General features: G+C 33.9%; 1 long non-coding RNA gene across 3 annotated transcripts; it reads right to left on the bottom strand.

Moving 5' to 3' along the window:
* On the bottom strand, positions 1-22,710 carry LOC128168567 (uncharacterized). 3 transcript variants are annotated; one of them, XR_008241410.1, is made up of 4 exons: positions 22,606-22,710; positions 10,311-10,446; positions 7,391-7,438; positions 1-346 (listed from the first exon to the last, which is right to left on the bottom strand). It is a non-coding gene; the product is annotated as an uncharacterized LOC128168567 (long non-coding RNA). The 3 variants fall into 3 exon arrangements; XR_008241411.1 differs by lacking the exon at positions 7,391-7,438; XR_008241412.1 differs by lacking the exon at positions 1-346 and having other exon boundaries at positions 6,275-7,438.
* Between the last annotated feature and the right edge of the window lie 381 nt (positions 22,711-23,091).

The following is a 23,091-nucleotide window of genomic DNA, read 5'->3' as shown; positions in this document are numbered from 1 at the left end:
CAAATCTATATTCTATAAAGTAGAGATGTCCATTAAACATCTGATGCATTTTCATCAAATTTCATAACTGTTTTGGATTTCAACCAAAACATTACCTAGTTCTTCCTTGACAAAGTCACAAACCTAAAAAGGTAATTATTCTGGTTTGAGACCACAAATATGCCTCACAGTAAAATGACAAAGAATAATATTGTAATAATTTTACCTGCATCATAAAGAAAAATGCCTATCATGATGGATCAGATGGTTAGGGACTCTCTGTCAGCATAATAAAGGGACAAAATGACCTCATTGCCCTGGTGCCTCCACCTCCCAAGACAAAGGCAGCAAACAAATGAAAATCCTCCTAAGTGCACAAATGAGAGAAATTCAGTGTTACAACTCATGCATTATCGATACATCAATTTGGTATAGTACACAAATGCATTTTCAATTAAGGCAGTAACGTTAGCATTCGGCTTCATAGCTCCGGGCCTACGGCCCTAATTTTGATCAGCAATGAGGGACCTCTTGAATAAAAGCTCATCAAATTGTTTCTCTCCCATTAAAATCTCATGTTTAAAGTCAGATTCGTTTTCCATCAAAATGGGTCTATATTGCAAAACTCCTATAATAAAATTAAACGTAATAATTTTTACAGTTTTGGAAAGGGTGTATATCAAACAATTCCAATTCTTTCCTTCAAATAACTTTGAATCTACACTTCCACACAAGTTTCAGCGTTCCTAGCTAATTAGCTTCCGAGAAGAAGATTTTTAAAGACATACTCTATATATTCCTATGTTAAAATTCAACCCCCCAATAAGGCCCTACCCTACCCCTGGGGATCATGATTTTCACATCTTTGAATCTGCATTACCTGAAGATGCTTCCACACAAGTTTCAGCTTTCCTGAGTACTTAGTTTCTGAGAAGAAGATTTTTAAAGATTTAAAGGTTAACTCTATTATATTCGTATGTAAAATTGGAACCCCCCACCCCCCCCCCCCCATTGTGGCCCTACTCTTGCCCCCAGGGATCATGATTTTCACAACTTTGAATTTACACTACCTGAAGATGCTTCCAAACAAGTTTCAGCTTTCCTGCCTTATTAGTTTCTGGGAAGAAGATTTTTAAAGATTTACTCTATATATTCCTATGTAAAATTCAACCCCCATTGTGGCCCCACCCTAGCCCTAGGGGTCAAAATTTTCACAACTTCAAATCTACATTACCAGAGAATGCTTCCACATAAGTTTCAACTCTCCTAGCCAATTAGTTTCTGAGAAGATTTTTAAAGATTTACTCTATATATTCCTCTGTAAAACATAGGTAATCATAGATTACTAAGCTCACCGAGACGGAGCATCACCCTTATGAGACATCACCTTCATAAGACCACCTTTATCATTTTATATGAAAATCATACTTTATGATCTTGGATATTCATGGATTCTGTTTTGACAAAATATCGTATATCATCTGATAAATTTTTTTATGATAATCATATGTTCATATGTTAATCAATACAATGATATAAAATTAAATATTGCATCATGTCATATTTCTAATATAATATATATCATATAATAAATAAAATACCGTAATAAACAATAATGAGATTTGATATTGTAACGTATGATATGACATTGTATTGTGTTATACCTTATTGTATTTGATCACATAATACAATATCATAAAATATAATACAATATAGTATCATATTACAATATCATATTACATAATACATCATAACACTGAAACATGATATTATATTGTATAATATAGAATGATATTGTATTGAATGACACTGAAACATATTTAATACATTATATGATATTATATCATATAATACAATATAATTTGATTCCAACATTGTATCTTATCAAATGATACAATATTATGTGATATGGTAAAATATTATAAAATACATTATTATATTATACGTATTGCATCATATGACACAATAAAATATATTACAATATCATATAATACAATTTCATGTGATATGATAATATATCATATAAACCAATATCATATCATACAATATCGTATAATACAATATAATATAATATTACAATATCATATAATACAATTTCATGTGATATAATTCTATATTACTGAAACCAATATCATATTATACAATATTGTATGATACAATATTATAGAATATACAATATTGTATCATAGGATACAATATAATATTTTGCAATATCTTATGTAATTGTATCATGTGATAAAAATAATAAATTAAAAATACAATATAATATTATACAATATTGTATCACAATATACAATACTATACATAACAATATCATGATACATAATCATATCATAAAATATCAAAAAAATTGATACAATATCATATCGTATCGTATAACTTTTTACAATATAACATATGATATCATATTGTATCATATCAAACAATATTGTTTCATATCATACAATACTTTATCATAGGAATCATGTTATATCATTTATCAACAAACACATCTATCTATCGAGGTGGTTTGATTGAGGTAGGAGATTTCTTTAGCATCCTTGATAACGGAGATCAGGCTCTGCTTCTGAAGCAACCTCTGCATTTAATTTATAATAAAGTTAAATCAACTATGCAAGCTATCATCTATAAAACATGTGACCTGTTCCAAAAAACTAAACCTCATCCAGCATCCGAAACCTATGGCTCAGATTCAGCATTCAAGCCCATCAGGTGCATTTGTATCATAAGACGCATCATCCATGCAATTTTGGTGAAGTTTGGACCAGTAATAACTAAGATATCATCATCAGAGGGCACTAGCAATTAAAACCTTAACTTCCTCCAGCATCCGCAACCTATGGCTCAGATTCAGCATCCATGCCTGTCAGGTGCATCTGTATCATAAGACACACCATCCATTCAAGTTTGGTGAAGTTACGACCAGTAATAACTAAGATTTATTTTTTAGCATCCTTGATAATGGAGATCAAGCTCTGCATCTGAAGCTACCTCTGCGATTCATTCATATTACAGTTAAATCAACTATAATGCAAGTTTGAAATAGTACTATCATCTATTAAACATGTGACCTGTTCCTAAAAACTTAAATTTATCCAGCATCCGAAACCAGACTATGCATTCAAGCCTGTCAAGTGCATCAGTATCATAAGACACACCATCCATGGAAGTCTGGTGAAGTAAGGACAAGTAATAACTAAGTTATCATCATCAGAGGGCACCTGTTTCAAAAACTTTATCTAACCAGCTCTTAAAACCTTAACCTCTTCCAGCATCCGAAACCTATTGCTCAGATTCAGCATTCAAGCTTGTCAGGTGCATCAGTATCATAAGACGCATCATCCATACAAGTTTGGTGAAGTTAGGACCAGTAGTAACTAAGATATAATCATCAGAGGGCACCTGCAACAAAAACTTAACCAGCTCTAAAAACCTTAACCTCTTCCAGCATCCGAAACCTATTGCTCAGATTCAGCATTCAAGCTTGTCAGGTGCATCAGTATCATAAGACACACCATCCATGGAAGTCTGGTGAAGTAAGGACAAGTAATAACTAAGTTATCATCATCAGAGGGCACCTGTTTCAAAAACTTTATCTTACCAGCTCTTAAAACCTTAACCTCCTCCAGCATCCGAAACCTATTGCTCAGATTCAGCATTCAAACTTGTCAGGTGCATCAGTATCATAAGACGCACCATCCATACAAGTTTGGTGAAGTTAGGACCAGTAGTAACTAAGATATAATCATCAGAGAGCACCTGCAACAAAAACTTAACCAGCTCTAAAAACCTTAACCTCTTCCAGCATCCGAAACCTATTGCTCAGATTCAGCATTCAAGCTTGTCAGGTGCATCAGTATCATAAGACACACCATCCATACAAGTTTGGTGAAGTTAGGACCAGTAGTAACTTAGATATTGCTATCAATGGGTACCCGCAACAAAAACTTTAACCTGCTCCAAAAACCTTAACCTCCTCCAGCATCCGAAACCTATAGCTCAGATTCAGCACTCAAGCCTGTCTGGTGCATCAGTATCATAAGGCACACCATCTATGCAAGTTTGGTGAAGTACAGACCAGCAGTAACTAAGATACTGCTATCAAAGGGCACCTGCAACAAAAACTTTAACCTGGTCCAACAACATTAACCTCCTCCAGCATCTGAAATTTAGGACCCAGATTCAGCATCCAAGTCTTCAAGTCCATAGGTAGGTCCAGATGCATCATCCATGCAAGTTTGGTGAAGATAGGACAAGCAATAGCTTAGATACAGGACCTGCAACAAAAACTTTAACCAGGTCCGGACGCCGACGCCGACGCCACCGCCGACGCCGACGCCGAGGGTATAGCATAAGCTCTCCTTGACTTCGTCTCGGTGAGCTAAAAATGACCCCCAACTGTGGCCCCATCCTTCCCCTGAGGGTCATGATTTTCATAACTTTGAATCTACTCTACCTGAGGATACTTCCACACAAGTTTCAATTTTCCTGGCGAAATGGTTCTTGAGAAGAAGATTTTTAAAAATTTTAAACAATTTTCAAATTTTTTTAATTAACTCCCCTTGAAAAATGGTGTGGTCCCTAATTTTCACAACTTTGCATATCCTTTGCCTAAGGATGCTTTCTGCCAAGTTTGTCAAAAATGCAAAAAGTTTAAGGACAGACAGACGACAGACAAAATGTGATCAGAGGAGCTCACTTGAGCTTTGAGCTCAGGTGAGCTGATAACAAAAACTAATAGTCATATTTTGACTATACACACAATGGTAAGAGAAGAGATGGTGGGTTAGGTGTGACCTGTGGATACATCTTTCATTGAAATTTCTGAGCAGATAAAATAAAACAAGTGAAAAGCTGTCAATGTGACAGCAAACCAGGTTTTCCTTTATGTGAACTGTATCCATAATCCATGTCAACCCTGTATTGATAAACATTACCTACCGTATCCAGTGAAATGGAGTACCCAATTATGCAATATTTTGCCAAAAAATGACTAAGTTCAAAAGCTGGTATTTTTTTCATAAATTATCAGAAATCAAAACCTAGCAATATGCACACCCTCTGATATATGTACAATTGATCTGCAAATCTTGAAAACTGTAGGAGGAGTTATCCGTACAATGAGGGTACCACTTTTGCAGCCGCCCGCCCGTCAGCCCACCCACCCACCTGCATGCTATTTTCACTATTTTGATAACCAGATTTTTCCGTTGGAAAACCAAGTTAACAAATACATACCTTCCCCCCCCCCCTTTCCCAGCCAAAACCCTTGCCTTACATGCAGAGGACAAGAAATATTAAATATTAAAGATGACATGAAATTTTTTTCCTAAGCATGCAGTTACAGACCCTGAAACGTGCTAATTCGTGCTAACCAGTTGCACGGTTCGGTTCGTTATGCTTTTTGAACGGTACGGTTCGCTTTGTGAACAGTATGGTTCATTTTGTGAACGGCACGGTACGCTTTGTGAACAGAACGGTTCGCTTCTTGCACTGTACGCTTTGTTAAAAATAGCTGCACGCTTTGTGAACAGTTTGTGCGCTTTATTTATGAGGTAGGCGTGGCCTAAACACTTTGATTTTTCTTGATAAAATTTTGCTTAGTTTTTGCTCGATCTACTTCAGCAAGGTGGTAATTATGACATATGATAATGATTTTTTTTGTTTATTATGTGATATATTACAAATGTATTTCAATCTTAGACTATTTAAAATCAGAACTTCCCTCCGTTCCCCTGTTTTTGATACGTTTCGGGAAACATATACTCGGTGACAACCGAGAAGCAAAAGTAATTTCTATTTTTGATTTGTCTGTTATTATTTAATAATATTTAATTTTAGATAAATGTAATCATTAAGATAGATGTAAAGAACTGTTTGACTTTAATCCAACATATTTTTGTTAATTCAGTGAGTTGTCAATAATTTTACAAAGCATCTTAAGTTTTTATTTCTGTACATGTACTTGAAGTGAAGTCATTAAATATTTCTAATCAATTTAAAATTGCTTTGAAAAATTTGCCCCGACTTTATTCCGATATTTCTTTAGTTTCCTTTATCGTTGTCTTGATTCTCGGCTAGTTGTTATTTTTACAAGCATCTTTCTTTTTCTTTATTCATAATTCGTATGATCATTCTTTATTGCGTACTATTGTAGTACTACTGCCGATCAAATTCCCTTAGTGAATAGACGATGTAAAATTACACGCAGTTAATGATGAGATAAACAATGATTTTCAGATAATAAATCTTGTAATCAACTGTTATATAGTTTTTTGACACGAATTTTTATTCATTCAAATATTGACTCTATGATTTTCTGCACTAAGTCTTGTTCGTATACACAGATCATACCTTCAATTAACCTATCATCGCTTTTCTTATCTGAACTAAGATGGCGTGTATAATCAAAATATGACTATTTGTTTTTCCGTTAAACTATACATGTACATGTAACATATTTCTTACGATATGTACGCAACTGGATATACACAAGTCAATAGCATTTAATGGCGATATTTATATCTTACATATATTATATTATATATATTTCTGTTGAACAAGTGTCCGCTCTTCACTGTATGCATGCGATTTAATTAGCTGACGTTTTACAAATGCTGACTAACCTGTTTATATTTTATTTACCTTTTAACACACATACTAGTTGTAAACAGGACACAGAAAAATATACCCGGTAATCAACAAATGAATGTTAAAAGTGTTAAATATATTAAGAATATATCTAGTAACAAAATTAATACGACAGCGAGGGAAAAAGACTCTGATCACCAGTACATGAGTAAGGTAATCATGAAGTTGGAAGGAAGTTATTGTTGAATAATTTCAAATAGGAACACTCTTTTTCATAGATATTTAAGAAAACAAAAAACAAGAACGTTTTCATTCGATTATTTTTTCTACCCATATAGGAGGAGCCAAGTAGCACACGGCACATGGGTGATCTGTACTGTTATACTTAAACTGATTGACCGGCGATCCTATGATAAAATCCCCCTCAAATGACCAATTATACAAACTTATAGCAAAATAATATAGTTTTTTTTACATCACACATATTAGATTGAAAATAAATCTCCAAAGAGCTGTTTTTGTGCTTACATCCACTTGCAAAATTCCATTCAACTATTTACAATGTAATTATTCTTTTTTTTGGTACATTAACGTACCCGGTAAATGATATTTTTATCGCAATTTAATAATTGTGAAAATCCCGCATGTATAGAGTCGCTGAATTGTTCTACGGATCCACGACCCGTTAGTCTTACGTGTAGTTGTTTGTGTACATATCTACAGACAGTTCTTTTGATTTTTAGAGATTAAGAAAAGCGATGAAACTAACAAAGTAGAAGATATATTCAGACTCTACATACGATAGATTGTGATGAGTTACCTAACAGGTGTCCGTGGAAAGGAGTGAATACTGGCATCTCGTGTACACCTGTTAATAAAGCATCCAAATATACAGATTTAGTTGTAAAGTACAATAATTGCCAAAAAACAAAATAAGACAATAACACCTGTTGTGTATAGAACCCAAGATGAAAGACGCTGTTGTGTTTCTGATCAGCTTCTGTACACTTAAACATGTATCGCACGTGTGATTTTTGTTCATGTGAAATCACGACGACATTACCAGCTATGCGGGAAATAAAGTTGAAAGTTATTTTATGGATTGCGTGTACTTTTTTTTGTTCAATGCTTGCATTTAAATTATCAAAATTTTGTACATGTATTTATCTATAATTTATCATATAAGAGTGATTTTTTGGTTATTTATTGCTACATAAATAGCTGAAGTACAAATCACTCGAGTCACCGGAAATATGTGGTTGTCATTTACTACATGTACAGCACATCCACATATATTTGAAAACATTATATTAAATGTTTTCTTTTCTCATTTTTAATTGGTTTAAAGTTTAGTTGTAGATTAATTAACAAATCAAAAGGTGTTCTATCAAAAGGGTTTTTTCCGATAACAGAAAATAAGACGTTAAGGCAAGCTCCCGACATTTTAATCGGATTGTCAGTTACAACATCACGTCTGTGAAAACATTAACGTTGAAAGCACCGATAATTTTCTGTGTCCGAGTAACTTAAGTCAGCAATCTTTTTTTTCAATTTGAAAAGGATATAAAATTATATATTATAATATTTCAACCTTTTGTTTAGCCATAATGTACTTATTTCTAAACATACACCTTTTTTTTAATCTCTCTCTCTCTCTCTCTCTCTCTCTCTCTCTCTCTCTCTCTCTCTCCTGAGAAGGTAAGGTCCAGTATGTGCGTGTACCCAGTGTTTCAAACATTTCATAAAAATAATCAAAATAGTATAACCACGAATTGTCTGAACATTAAAAGTTTACAATGTTAAGGAAATCGGCAATGCAAGTGTTGTCGAAAACCAAAAAAATAATAACGGTCTTAGAAAGGAAATTAAATTAATATATTTCGTAACTGTTTTAATGTGAATAACAGTTTTAAATCTTAGTATGTGTTATTTAATCCCATATTAAAAAATCTAACAAAATATTGAACTTAACTGGTCAGCAATAATCTCCATCTGTATTTATCGAAAAACATTAGGTCAATAAGCCATATATGGAAGTTGCACGCTTATTGCACGGTACGGTATGCTTTTTTGTCTGTCTGGAGGCGGGTCTTGCATAAATTATCTTGCACGCTTTTTGCACGGTACGGTTTGTTTTGTGAACGGTACGGTTCGTTTCTTGCATGGAACGGTACAGTTTGTTTTAGAGGTGTAGTAGCAGGTTTTATGGTCGGTAGTTTTTATTCCGTGTTCTGTGTCTGTAGAGATGAAGATTTTTAAACTTTACATTGTATGTGCATTAACACTATATGCCCCCACAACCTGAACCCATGACCCAAGGCAATGAATTTCACAATTTAGGTAGAGGAGTTTGTGGACATCATAACGATGCATGCAGTTTTTTTCTCACATGTGTGGGAGTAGAGAAGAAGATTAATGAAAATTTGGCTTTTTTTGCATATGTTGCCCCGCCTGTGACGCCCTGGGGGTGGTAGATCCATGAATTTCACAATTTTGATTCCTCTTATCATAGAGAAACTTCACATCAAAAATGGTAGCAATTGGCCTTGTAGTTTTCATGAGGAAGTTAAAAATGTAAAATTGTTACCGCACAACACACAATGCACAGACGCATGACGACGGATGAAGACCAATTGCAATAGGTCACCTGTGTGACTTTGGTGACCTAAAAAATGTTTTGAGTGGTCTGATATGACCTTGACCCTTGACCTTCAAACTTCATTCAAGATCACTGCACACCCTCTAGCCATAGAAACTCTATGGGTGAAGTATGAGTCAGATTGGACCACGGAGATAGAAGATATGCCCTGGACAGGGATTTTATATATAATTTAGCCATGACCTTAGCCTTAGACCTAGAAACATGTTTCAAGGTCATTATACTCTTTATCCAAGGGCACTCTGTGGGTGAGGTATGAGCCAGATTAGACCATGGGGAGAGAAGATATGATCCGGACAATGATTTTGTATATACTTCTGCTTTGTTATTTACCTTTGACTTAGAAACACAGTTCAAAGTCACTGCACACCTTTTCCCAAAGACATTTTGTGGGTGGAGTATGAGCCAGATTGGGCCAAGGGGAATGAAGATATGCCCCGGATAAGTGATCACAGACACACAGACGGATGGAAGGATTGACAGACAGACTAATCACTATAGGGCGCCTGCGGAGAACTGTAAAGATTATTCACAAAACATATCAAATGTAGACCTAATTCAGGCATTTTTAACTGTCCACAGTTTGGGGTATATTAATTAACATTTAAAATATTTTTGTCGGACTGTGTTTTGCCAGTTTAGCTACTGATTTGAAATACCAAAAAGTGACCCACAATATACTTAAGCAGTGATGTCATTAAAACTACTGTCAAAGTCGCTCCTTTAAAAATTGAAATATTTGTGACAAAGATCTGTCCCCTTATATAATCCCTTTCTGCGGATACCAAACAACTAGTTATACACAAGCATTTTACAACCAAGTTGTAAAAAGAGAGTACACCAACAACAAATTATAAAATCATTAACATGGTTATTGCTCTGATAAAACACAGCTAAAATTCCAGGTAACACCTTGAATTGAGAGCAGACTATAATTGCTATCACATCACAAATCTCACCTATTTTTCTATACCTACTTTCCAAATGTGCACACCCACCCATGTAAAATGTAACAATTTCATATACAAGGGAGTTAAATTATTATTAAATTGATTTCAAACAATGACCTTGATTTTCTTACCTGTCTCAGATGTACAAAACAAAGTGGACAGAGGTGATTGGTAGATATATGGGTATAAAAGTCTCAAATTTCACCGTTGATGACAAGACAGCATTGTTTATTTGTCACTGTTGATCTTTATCAAAGGAGACTACTCCTGAAACAAGAAAAAAATTGCAGTCTAAATAAAATTTACATGTTTCTCTTAAAGTCTCACACAAAAATATAAATTGACTATGTGTTACAGTATCTCCAACATTAATTTTCAAAATGTGCTTCTCATGTTCCTGCTGTGTATAAAGTTCATCAATGACATATCGTGCATGTATATTATTCTATCATGGGTAAATCCTATCAGGTTAATAGTTAAATCAATTTTAATTACAAGTTTTTCCATTTTATTCTATCAAGTTAATCATCTCTTGCCTTTTTATCGCAATTCTAGCAGAGGTGTGTACACGCTGCGACTGATGGACTGATGTGTTGAGTGAAGACACAATGCTGTCATTTACATAAGTATCAGGACTACAAAAACTATATCACTGCAATAATTGACTAAGAGTTCTCACAATAATCGCTTCTTGTTTTTTATGGTGTTAACAATTGTCAAAAACAAAGTTTGAACAGGTTCTTCATTTCATTTTTCAGCATAATGGTTCATCGATAAATTCAATCATTTTTGTGGATTAATTTAAGTTGAGAAAGTATTTATTTTGTTGTAGCCTTTTTCAAAGAATTTACAACTGATACTGACAATAACTAGAGGTAATGTGAGCAAGCTCACAATTGATACCCCCCACTAAGAACAAATCATAATTCATGTATTTTTTCTATTATAGAAAATATTGGATGAATCTATTTCACCGTCCATTGTCTATAAATAACAAGTACTCTATTTTTTAAACTGCTAATGCTAATATGAGTACAGAAACCAATTTCTATTCTTTAAATTCCATTTTATTTCAAGTTAACCGTTAATGCATGAGGACATTTGCATCCTTTTGTTAACAAACATGACCGGAATCAACGAAAATCCACATGTCAAGCAGCCATTTAATATAAACATTTTGAATTATTGGTATACTGAGCCCGATTTTTGTTCGAAATGTTTTTTCCACACACTTTTTTTTTTTCCAAATAAAAAAATATGAGGAAGGCCAGTTTCAGAGACACGGGGATGAGAATCTTAAAAATAATTTTATGTGGCCTGAGACAAGTATTTTAACTTCTAATTATTTCCATTAATATAAGACATGACACAGACAAAAATTAAGCATTTTTTAAACAATGACTTTGAACTCTCTCAATTGACCTTTGGTCCAGGTCATGATACACCCTCAGGTTATAAGCAATCTTTATGTGAATTAAGAACTTCCAATATTTGTCCATAAGAAAGAAATGGACCGAACACGAATTTTGCACTTTTTCTGCCAGTGACCTTGACCTTGCCTGAAGGACCTTAGGTCACGGTCATGACACACCCTTATGTCAGAAGCAATCTTTGTGTCAAGTAAGAACTTCCAATGTTTCACCATTAGAAAGATATGGACCGAACACGAATTTTGCACTTTTTCTGCCAGTGACCTTGCCCTTGCCCAAATGACCTTGGGTCAAGGTCATGACACACCCTTAGGTCATAAGCAATCTTTGTGTGAAGTAAGAATTTCCAATGTTTCTCCATAAGAAAGATATGGACCGGACTCGAATTTTGCAGAGACAGACGGACGGACAAGGTGCTTCCTATATACCCCTGAAACCTTGTTTGCGGGGGGTGTAAAAATAACAAATTGCATTTTTATCCACTTCTATTAATCAATGGCCCACTTCTCTCACAAGGGTGCATTAGTTTATTTTCAAACATACACAAAACTTTTACGGCACAAACATGCTCAATTTTGGACTGGATTGTGATTACCGTATTTTCACGACAAATCGTCGATGCAGACGACTAGTCAAATTGCTCATTTTTAGCCAAAATTTTAACAAAATCCTACAATAAGTCAATTCAGATGACACGTCGATCTTATCACTTCAAAATGGCGTATAAAACTGCAGTAACATTATCAGTGTATGATGCCATGATGTCCCCGATATTGATACCAATTATTATTAATGATTAACATTTAAACAATTTTACTTTATACTTATGCATCATATTTTCAAATACCGGCAACATATACAAAGTCGCTTGCATTGTAAACAATTCCCGATATCACGTGCCATCATGTGCAAAACTAAACTTACTTTGACAGAAATATTTTATTCCCATGTATTAAAATCATCACCCACTCTGACCATCGCCAGTGTATTCGCCATTACGTAACCAGCCACCTGTTGACTCGGCGCGTGGTCAATGTTTGTTTAACAATTTCCGGTGTCAGAGGCATGCACCTGTCTTGTGTCGGACTTCAAAGGGGGTACTCAAGTGCAGAAAGCTTAGCAATTACTATGATTTGATGAAACTTGTTTACTTTGTATCCAGTAATGCAGTTACATGCTATAGTTTTACATAGACACTGTTAGAAATAGATCGATCATTTGTACGACTTGAAAATGACGATATATACGACATACATACGTTTCTTCACAATGTTTATTTAAACAATAATCAAATGGTTTGACTATAATAAATCAATTAAACCATTTCGTTTGATGTTGTTTTGGTTTATATCTGCAAACATTATTACTTTTAATTAAGCACTAAGCTCGGTTGCCATCCTTCTCTACGTATGATGATCTTCAACTTTATGAAATTCTTTAAGAAGTGGCAAATAATATTTAATACCGCCCATGTAAATCATGCCGTCCTTTTTAAGTAGAATTGTAAGAACTTTGACTCTAATATCGCTTGGGTCATGTTCCAATCACGAAATTACAGTAATTACGCTTGGGTTATAAAATTATCATTAAACATTGATGGTTATTTGGGAAAATGGCGGCCGTCAATTTTCATCGTCTGTGCTATGCTCCGATCACAAAATTAAAGAAATTGCGCATGGGTTATGAAATTATCAAGAAACATCGATAGTTTTGAGGGAAATAGCGGCCGTTGATTTCGCCATTCTTTTTGTGCGTGTTATACATAGGACCTGCTGTTTTTTCGCCATTTTTTGGTCAACTTTGGGGGTGCGTATTATACACGAGTGCGTATTATACACGAGACCTTACGGTAACAATAATCAAAGAATTGGACAATAATTAATCAATGAACTATAATCACTCTTATAACTGTACTCTTTATATACACAGGGAGTGAAATTGCCGTATAGATGTCAGCCTTAGCAAGATTATTAGCACAACCGGGATCAGCCTACCGTATAAACAATAGAGTTGATAATTGCCGATAACGTATTTCAAGATTGATTTCGACCATAAAATATTTCTTATTTATACTTTCCACTAAGAACTCTTTACTAATAAAATACTAAAACTTTAAAACATTCCCCGGACCTACTGCAATATTTTTTTCCCTTCAAGTTTGGTTTCAATTTTACTGTGCAATATTATCTTCCCACTATAGTGATATATGGAATCATGTGACAATGTGTTTATAAAAACGGAACGGTAAAACTTTTAATTGATTAAAGACAATGCACCATTGTTTAATAACTGTTATTAATATGTATTCTAGTGTTAACAGATGAGTGAAAATGATAATGATTAAAGATGAACATTGAATTCAACAACGTAATTTTCAATAACACAGCCAGCTCAAGATGATTAAAACCAAGATTTTTAATACTATTTTCTGACCTCAAGCCTTAGACAAGTCGATCAAGACGATAAGTCGAGTGTTCTGCTTAAGAGAAAAAAATATGCTCAAACATGCTACTCAACCTAAGATTGTAAAATTCAGATGCAGATCGAGTTGCCAATTTAAAAATTAACATGACTGGTTTTTTTGCGGAGCTGGTGATGATGTTTCAAAGATTTTCAATACACAATTATTATAAGTTAATATGCGAGGACATATGCTGAAAAACATCTACTGTTTCAAAGATTTTCAAAACTGGGACAATTATTGTAAGTTAATTAGTGAAGACATATGCTGAAAAAATCTACTCGACTGGATTTCACAGCATGTCAATCCGAATTTTTCTGTCATTTTGCAGCAAGCTTTTTGTGATACAAGTTACAACTCATGAGATAATCTGCATATGGCACATTTTGAACAGTTACTTATATTCATTTAATAGTTTAACAGTTTATGATTGTTTCCATTCCAAATTAATTCTTCCAACCCATTTACTTAAACACCTTGACTCACGGTTGAAACCCAAATAAACAAGCATTCTGAGAGTATTGCATAAGCAATAATCGGTTTGTAGAAATTTGTGAAAAACAATGCACTGTTATGCAGAATATCATATCTAACCAACTTCTGTACCCCGATTCAACAGACCAACCCGATAACATACCCGATTGTAATAATACAAACAAGAGGCCCATGGGCCACATTGCTCACCTGAGGAACAATAGGTATGATAAAATCAGCTTAATGGAATCATAATAAAAACAATCTGGACAATGTACAATAATACATGTAGATCCTGTATACCCTAACTAAAATCCATTTTTCCCCCTGGATATTCTTATGTTAATAATCATTAGTCCCTTTTCTAACAGGATGATTTTATAGTCATATCACATGTTGAGTATTGCAGTTCTCAAAAAGATCTTAACAATTGTTTATATATGGGATATAAAGCTACATCAAACTCTGAACCTTCTTGTGAGGCCGAAGAATTGTCCTGGAGCCAAAGTCTTAACAATTATAAAGAATCATCTGGCTGATTAGTTTCTGAGAAGAAGATTTTTAAAGATTTACTATATATATTCCTATGTAAAACTTTAACACCCCCCCCCCCCCCCCCCCAATGTGGCCTCATCCTACCCCAGCGATCATGATTTTCACAACTTTGAATCTACACTACCTGAGGATGCTTCCAAACAAGTTTCAGCTTTCCTGGCTGATTAGTTTCTGAGAAGAAGATTTTTAAAGAATTACTCTATATATTCCTATGTAAAACTTCGACCCCCCATTGTGGCCCCACCCTACCCCCAGGGTCATGATTTTCACAACTTTGAATCTACACTACCTGAGGATACTTCCACACAAGTTTCAGCTTTCCTGGCTGATTAGGTTCTGAGAAGAAGATTTTTAAAGATTTACTATATATATTCCTATGTAAAACTTCGACCCCCCATTGTGGCCCCACCCTACCCCCAGGGTCATGATTTTCACAACTTTGAATTTACACTACCTGAGGATGCTTCCAAACAAGTTTCAGCTTTCCTGGCTGATTAGTTTCTGAGAAGAAGAATTTTAAAGATTTACTCTATATATTCCTATGTAAAACTTCGACCCCCCCATTGTGGCCCCACCCTACCCCCAGGGTCATGATTTTCACAACTTTGAATTTACACTACCTGAGGATGCTTCCAAACAAGTTTCAGCTTTCCTGGCTGATTAGTTTCTGAGAAGAAGATTTTTAAAGATTTACTCTATATATTCCTATGTAAAACTTCGACCCCCCCCCCCCCCCATTGTGGCCCCACCCTACCCCCGGGGGTCATGATTTTCACAACTTTGAATCTATACTACCTGAGGATGCTTCCACACAAGTTTCAGCTTTCCTGGCTTTCTGGTATTTGAGAAAAAGATTTTTGAAAAATTCTCAAAATTTTTCATTAATTTCTAATTATCTCCCCTTGAAAACGGGTGTGGTCCTTAATTTTCACAACTTTGAATTCCCTTTGCCTAAGGATGATTTGTGCCAAGTTTGGTTGAAACTGGCACAGTAGTTCTTGAGAAGATGTTGAAAATATGAAAAGTTTACGGACAGACAGACAGATAGACAGACGGACGACAGACAAAATGTGATCAGAATAGCTCACTTGAGCTTTCAGCTCAGGTGAGCTAAAAACCCTGTCGATTTAATTTACAACACAATGCTTGACAATATTTTACAGAACTTATTTGTTTGTTAAAAACAATTCAAGGAATGGTCCAAGTAATGCACGAAATTATTACTGACTACATACTTTCCTCGTTTATTCAATACACACCGAATCTGATAATGAACCCAAACATTTAAAATTGGAATATAAAAAATTAATGTTCTCGAAAAAATGTCAACTAAATGCTACAAAAGTGTAAACTTGATCTGTAGTTTGACATTTTGAAGCTGTTCAGCAAAGAAGGTGTTGCAGTTCCTATGCTAATTTTTCCTAAAGGAGTTGCAGATAAAATAGAAAAAATAAAAGTTAAAGATTTCGATGTAAATCTTTTTTCATGCAACGTTGTACATAAAGCAGTGTAGAATGTTATTTGGAAAGTTAGTACTAACTTATTTAAGACCATGAAATAAATTTGAAAATGGTTACACAGACAAATGTGGCAGAATGCACGCTATATAAAAGGGGAATCCTCATCATTGTGAAAAAATGCCTCCTTGAAACAAAATTAATTTAATCTTAACGTTTATAGTAAGACAATTTCTTGAAAACTGCCATTTCCGATTTTTGTTTCAAAGAGGCATATTTTTAAAAAACCTGACTTTTGGAAAAAATCATTAATACCTTTGAAATCTAAAAACGATGTATTTAATTTCCCCTCGGTAATTGATGTCTAGAGTAGTCGAGTGGTTACGCAGTTAGAATAAGTTAAAACCCTGTCTTACATTTTTGACTGGGTTCGAATCCAGAAAAAGTTGGATTTTTTTAATTTTAATTTTATTTCTTTTAATCGCATGGAAAGGTAATGTATAGATATAATTTAAGAATGTCTGAATAAAATTATTTAAACCCTTGTTAATGTAATATTTTGCATGTCTGCTTTTTTTTTCAACATTACTGTGTGGGGTCCTCTTTATAAACTTGAAAAATATTTTCTTCTGAACAAGAGATTTCAAAACAATATACTTAGTATGCATCAATGTAGAAAGTTGATTTTTCACCCTTTTTATGAAATAAACGGGTATGTTGATTTCAAAGATACATGTACAGGTTGTTAAAAGCAAACAAAATCATTTGAGAAAGTATGAATCGGTGATGAAACAATAGGTTACTGCAAATATGTACGGAAACATTTGTACTTTTTGACTAAACTTAGCGTTTATTTAGATACTATAGAAACATAGAATGATTATAATTACAACTCCGACGGTTTTAAAGAGCCAGAATCAGATTTATTCATGTATCTCAAGAATGATATTTTAAACAAGCCGGACAGTAGATATCAAATTGAGATATGTTATAACATTCAAATATACAGAAATCATGTATAATTATAGTTATCTTTCTAACTGTAACCAAATACATGTACTAGTATTTGGTGGCTGCCGTGTGTGATAGAATTGCACGTAAAATGTTTGTTTATTTTGCCTCATACGGAACATACCCGCTATGTAAATATAGTCGTCTACGTAATGTGTCTATAGTTAGATGTGGCTCTCAAGCGATACGGATATTTAAAGGTCTTTTCTACGTTAGGGAATAGTCCCACTGTTTTGCAACACCTTCTTTCATATTATTCCGCAAACGTATAAAGAAAAAAAGTGTGAAAACTGAAGTTGGACAGACGGACGGACCGTTACCTGATAATTTTGCTGTTTTCTCTTCCTTTACGATCGAGGACTTGTAATTTTAGAATTAAAGATCTAAAATGTTGAGTTTTTTCATTCAGCAAAATGTTTGCAAGAAAAAATATTTTACCATTACAGTGAGTCATGAATAATTCAGGGTCACATCAGGCGTGTAAAGCATTATGAGCAAAGCGTGCAAGAATCATGTGAAATGTTTCATCAGAATTCATTCCGAACCTTAGGCTGCTACGCGCGACTATTGTCGAGCCGAAATTTCAGGTCCCCCACTGCTACGCGCAACTATTGTCGTTTTTCCGAGAACGAGTTATCTAAGGTTTCCCCAAGCCTCGCTTTGAACAAAACACGATGGCTGTTGTTAGGAATGAAATTTGATTGGTCAATTGATGTTTTCGGAAGGTTTCTAGAGTTTTCCAGAGTTTAAAATAAATGCTATAGAGCGGTAAACTTCCGAGAAATGAACTTTGTGCCAAGAAATGACCGAGAATTTGATGCCGATCTCGAGGTAGGCTGGTCGCGTGTTGGTCCACCACCATGGAATATCCCATTCACCAGAGAGGAAAAATTAAACGCTAAAATGGAGGATTACGAACCTTTATCGTTTCTAAATTATTTCTTAATGATATGTTTATGGAAATTCTTGTTTAATTGATCAACATCTTTACTGAGATACGTGTGCAGTCCGAGAATGTGAATAAGACCAACATTAAAAAACATTGATAAACTGTTTGATGTATTTCTTTATTTTTCAGTTATTTTGACCTATCAATTGTTTACCTGATGTTCAAAAATGATATGAATAAAAATGAATCCCACAATGTATGACTTATTGATATACTAAGGAACTTATACAGTCATTTGGGTTCTAAAATATGACAATTGAAGAATGGAACAATAAAACGCATTGATTTTAATTGATTTTCACATTTGAACGTACCTAGATTGATAAATACAAGTTAAATGAGGAAGATGAGCATTGCATTGAAATCTTCAACATTTTCTCTTGCACTTAAATATAAGTTTGGTAACTGTAGCATAAATAGTTGCTGAGATATATTATTTTAAAACTCGATGGTCAATTACCATTAATTGTGATTAATTAATTCAGCAGTGGCGGCCATCTTGGCGAAAATTATTGCAGCAGCCTAAGGGTTAAACTTTTAGAAAATTATATACATTATCATCTTTTGAAGAGACAGTACAGCTGAAAACACATGTGTGAATAACTTCAGATTTACCCATTGAATCGTTAGGAAATAAGAAATAACATTGATAGTAACAGTTGAAATACATAAAAATCCCTTTCACATACCTAAATAATGTAACTATGAGCTTCCAGTATTTTAAGGGTCGTACAAACTGGAATAATCTTACATCATTCATTTGTGCTACGTGTGGATTTTTGATTGACAGTATAATTGACACATGCTGAAAACTACAAGATCTTTGCCCGACTGCACAGCCATCATGGTATACGAGGTAAAAGGAACTCTCTAAATGGAACACATCATTACTTTCTTCATAAATTATTAATGGCCGGTTTACCAATTTTGGTTCATTTTAAAATGAACAGACAAAAATCAGGGGTTCAAAATTCCTCAAGCCCAACGTCCCGGACTAACAAATTCCAGATCAGGACTCGGCATTTAGAATCGCCGAAGTCCAGGGACTTGGCATTGTGTCTTGCTTATCTTTTTTTAAATTAAAAAAAAAGTTCGTAATTATAAATTTAAATTAAAAATAAATCAAATTCCATCATGAATTTAATAAAAATGTGTTATTTTTTTGCCTTAATGAACACATAAGCATTACAAACATTTCGAAAATACAATCCTCATTTTATTTTCTGTTGCGGTATGACCTGCTTTTACACATTTACTCATGTTTCTCCCCTATGACAAACGGCAGTAAGTTTGTTGAATTTTGGATTTACAAGCAGTACTATATGCAAAGGAATGACAAATGAAAGACCCTGTGAGGAACATGAAGCCGGGGGTGACTTGAGGTGTGATAAAAATAATAATTCCTCAGACAAAACTTATGAAAAGAAGAGAATTCACGAATTCCAAAAGCAACTGGCGTGACGATAGGCCTTGGCTTAAATACAATGATATAAAATGTATAAAATAAAACATTATTTTAAACGTATAGTTTTTATTCATTGCAACAAATTAAAATAAATTATCACATCAGTTTTAGCGATGTTTAGGTTGATATAATTTTATCTATCAATCATGACAATGTGGACTTGGGAATTTCTTCCTCAGACTCGCCTAAAATTTACTCTTTAAGTCCTAGACTTGACCATCATAAAAAAAATGTTGAACCCCTGTAAATATGTCAAATAACCCCTCAAGGGGCCTCACTTACAAAAAGGAATTTAGGTTGCAGCAACTCCTATCAGAAACACGCGAAATACAATAAACGTGTACAAGCAATTTAACTCGGAAATCCTTATGCATTGTACTCATTAAAAGAAGTTGTTGGTAAATATGGCGTTATGTATACAAATTAGTGTTAAATCTAAAGCGAACTAGCGTGGCGCGGCGCCATGCCCCATTTTATCAGCGCCATGCCCTTTTAATAGTAAATAAAAGTGATGCCCTTTTTATTGAAAGTAAATTTAATTCAAAACCACCATTGCCCTAGCCTCTGTTTTGATTGCAAAGTTAAACCAACACTCGCTGGACTTCACGCACGGGTGACCTGAGACAATAGACGATACAGGTAAACTAGAGAGGCCCAAGCTGAGGGGGTATACACAGCTGCCCTTAATGGGCGATTTGACACCTAATTACTGGTACAATAATTTGATAAATAACAACTGAACTATCTCCTTGAAATTAGTAGGCTAATTGTACAAGCTAGCTTATAATCATTGAGACATCGTAAGGTTATCTATACTCTGTCCCCGAGATTTTGCTTCAACCACTTTTTGCTTGATATTTCAATAATAGTAAATACCTTTGTGCTCAAACTATGTTTATCCACTAATATGAAAAAAGTCCAGAATATCTGTTTTGAAACGCCCCCTCTAACGCTTCAGGTTTCAATACACATCCAAAAATTGAAAGTCTAACGAGATTTTGCATTGCATCAGCCATTAATAAGCTCGGATGACAATGTTAAAAAATTGTGCGATATATTCCGAGTGTATTCCGAATGGAGAAAAGATGTAAACAATTGTTTTCGTTCCTGTGAAATTTTATGAGTGAAAAGGGATAATTGTTCAATGAAGATATCTTGGATATATTCCCTTTCATTTATTTCAATGGAATTTCTTTCACATGTATATGTATTTTTTTTTTAAAAATCATCAAAAAGTGATGGAAGCAATAACTTGGGACAGACTATATATAGAATTTTTAATGCATTATACTTTAAAACTAGTCAGACCAATGCCATGACTGTTCTAAGGGATATAAATGAATGTAAATCAATTTAAGAAAGAAAAAAAAAGATTAATTCAGAAAATAAAATATTGAATAAGACTTTTGTGAATGCAAAAGCAAATCATTTATTGTTCAATTATCTTGTTTCATTACAGATCTCGAGGTAACACTTGATTACGATGCAAAATTTTCCTTATAATACGCTTGTTTCAAGGATTAATGATTTATAATATTACCGTAGAAAAAGGTGCCCCTTTCAAGGTTTTATAATATTAACCGCGGAGAAAAGTGCCCTTTATACCATTATTTAACATGCCCTTTTCAAATCGTAGATTTAACACTACAAATGTTGGGTCCAAAACATTCAATATGTAAAATGAAATTAGATATGCAAAATTTAAATACAATTACCAGAATACCCAAACATCAAGTTAATATGTAAAGTCAAAAAATGTACCAAATCAGTGATTATCAAAACTACCTATTTTTTGACGAAATGCATGACTAAGGCACTGCAAACTTTACTCTATAAATTATGGGGAGTTTTTTCACCTTATCGCAAGAGTGCCCAGGGAAAATGGATAATTTCACACAACAATATGTAAAGCTGCTAAAAACGTCATAATCCGTGTAACGGAAAAAAGTTAAAATATTTTGTTTTAAAATTAAGAAAAAAATCTTGCTTTACTTTAAGCATTAATTGTTTATTCTTTAGTGTTTATTATGTTGAATCAAAAATAGGTTGACAGTATGAAAATTTATTTCAATCTCCGTAATCTACCGAGTTCATCCAGGAAAATCCTGAGCTCTTGGGCTCAATTGTACATGTGTATCCAATCTCCCAGACTTACCAATTTATTTAAAAATGATGATTTCTTGATGAATGAAAAGTGATCATTAGATAGGATAACTGCATATAATATTATACATATTATAATTGTGTAAATAAACTGTAAAGTAGATGAACTTGAGTCTCATTTAAAGATGTGAAAATCCATATATGATCAAACAGTCAAATTATAGGAAATACAATGTAAGGATAAACTGCATTTAACAGTTAACCCAGGGATTTATCAGTACCTTCTCAGGAGCTGAAATTCGGCCCAATTTTCAAATAAAAACAGAATCATTTTTTTTCCCCAATTTAGCAGTATTTTCCCCGAATATGTATCACACTGCATGTGAACCGGCGCGGTGGCGTCATAAAATCAACTTGAAGATCTATGATGCAAAATTCGGTCGAGAAATAAAACCTTATGAAGCAAACCTAGCCAAAATAAATAATAGCGTGGATGGTAGTGCATATGAAATACTTATTACCTTTAAGGCCACAGCTTAGATCATTTTTCGATTCAATATAATAGTTCTATATTCGATGACAACATTGTTCAGCTTCCCCGCCATCATGGCCATCACGGATTTCTTGTTGACTTCCGGTTTACAAACCCGATCTAATTACATATAATTTTATGATGTGTCGAAAGTCTTTATTTGCTGGTACGCGTGATACAGAATATTCCTTTTTTTTTTTTAGAAATTTTAGAACATTTTAGAAAGCTTTTAAAATTATCCAAACATTAAATTTCTCTCTATATTTGGGACCTCTCTCTCTCTCTCTCTCTCTCTCTCTCTCTCAAATATAAAGATAATTTTTTGTTTGTTTTTTTAGGATGTGCATGGTTTTATTAATAAAAAAATACAAAAAAAATTCGCTTTAGTGCAGGTGTTGCATACAATTTTCTCAGATCGGATGGATGTAGGTTAGGGGACTGTGGTGATGACTTTTTTCTCCAATGTAATTTTTAA

Source organism: Crassostrea angulata, unplaced genomic scaffold (assembly GCF_025612915.1).
Source record: "Crassostrea angulata isolate pt1a10 unplaced genomic scaffold, ASM2561291v2 HiC_scaffold_14, whole genome shotgun sequence".
NCBI lineage: Eukaryota > Metazoa > Mollusca > Bivalvia > Ostreida > Ostreidae > Magallana > Magallana angulata.
The sequence above is the reverse complement of the archived record's forward strand: the minus strand, read 5'-3'. Positions and strand labels throughout refer to the sequence as shown.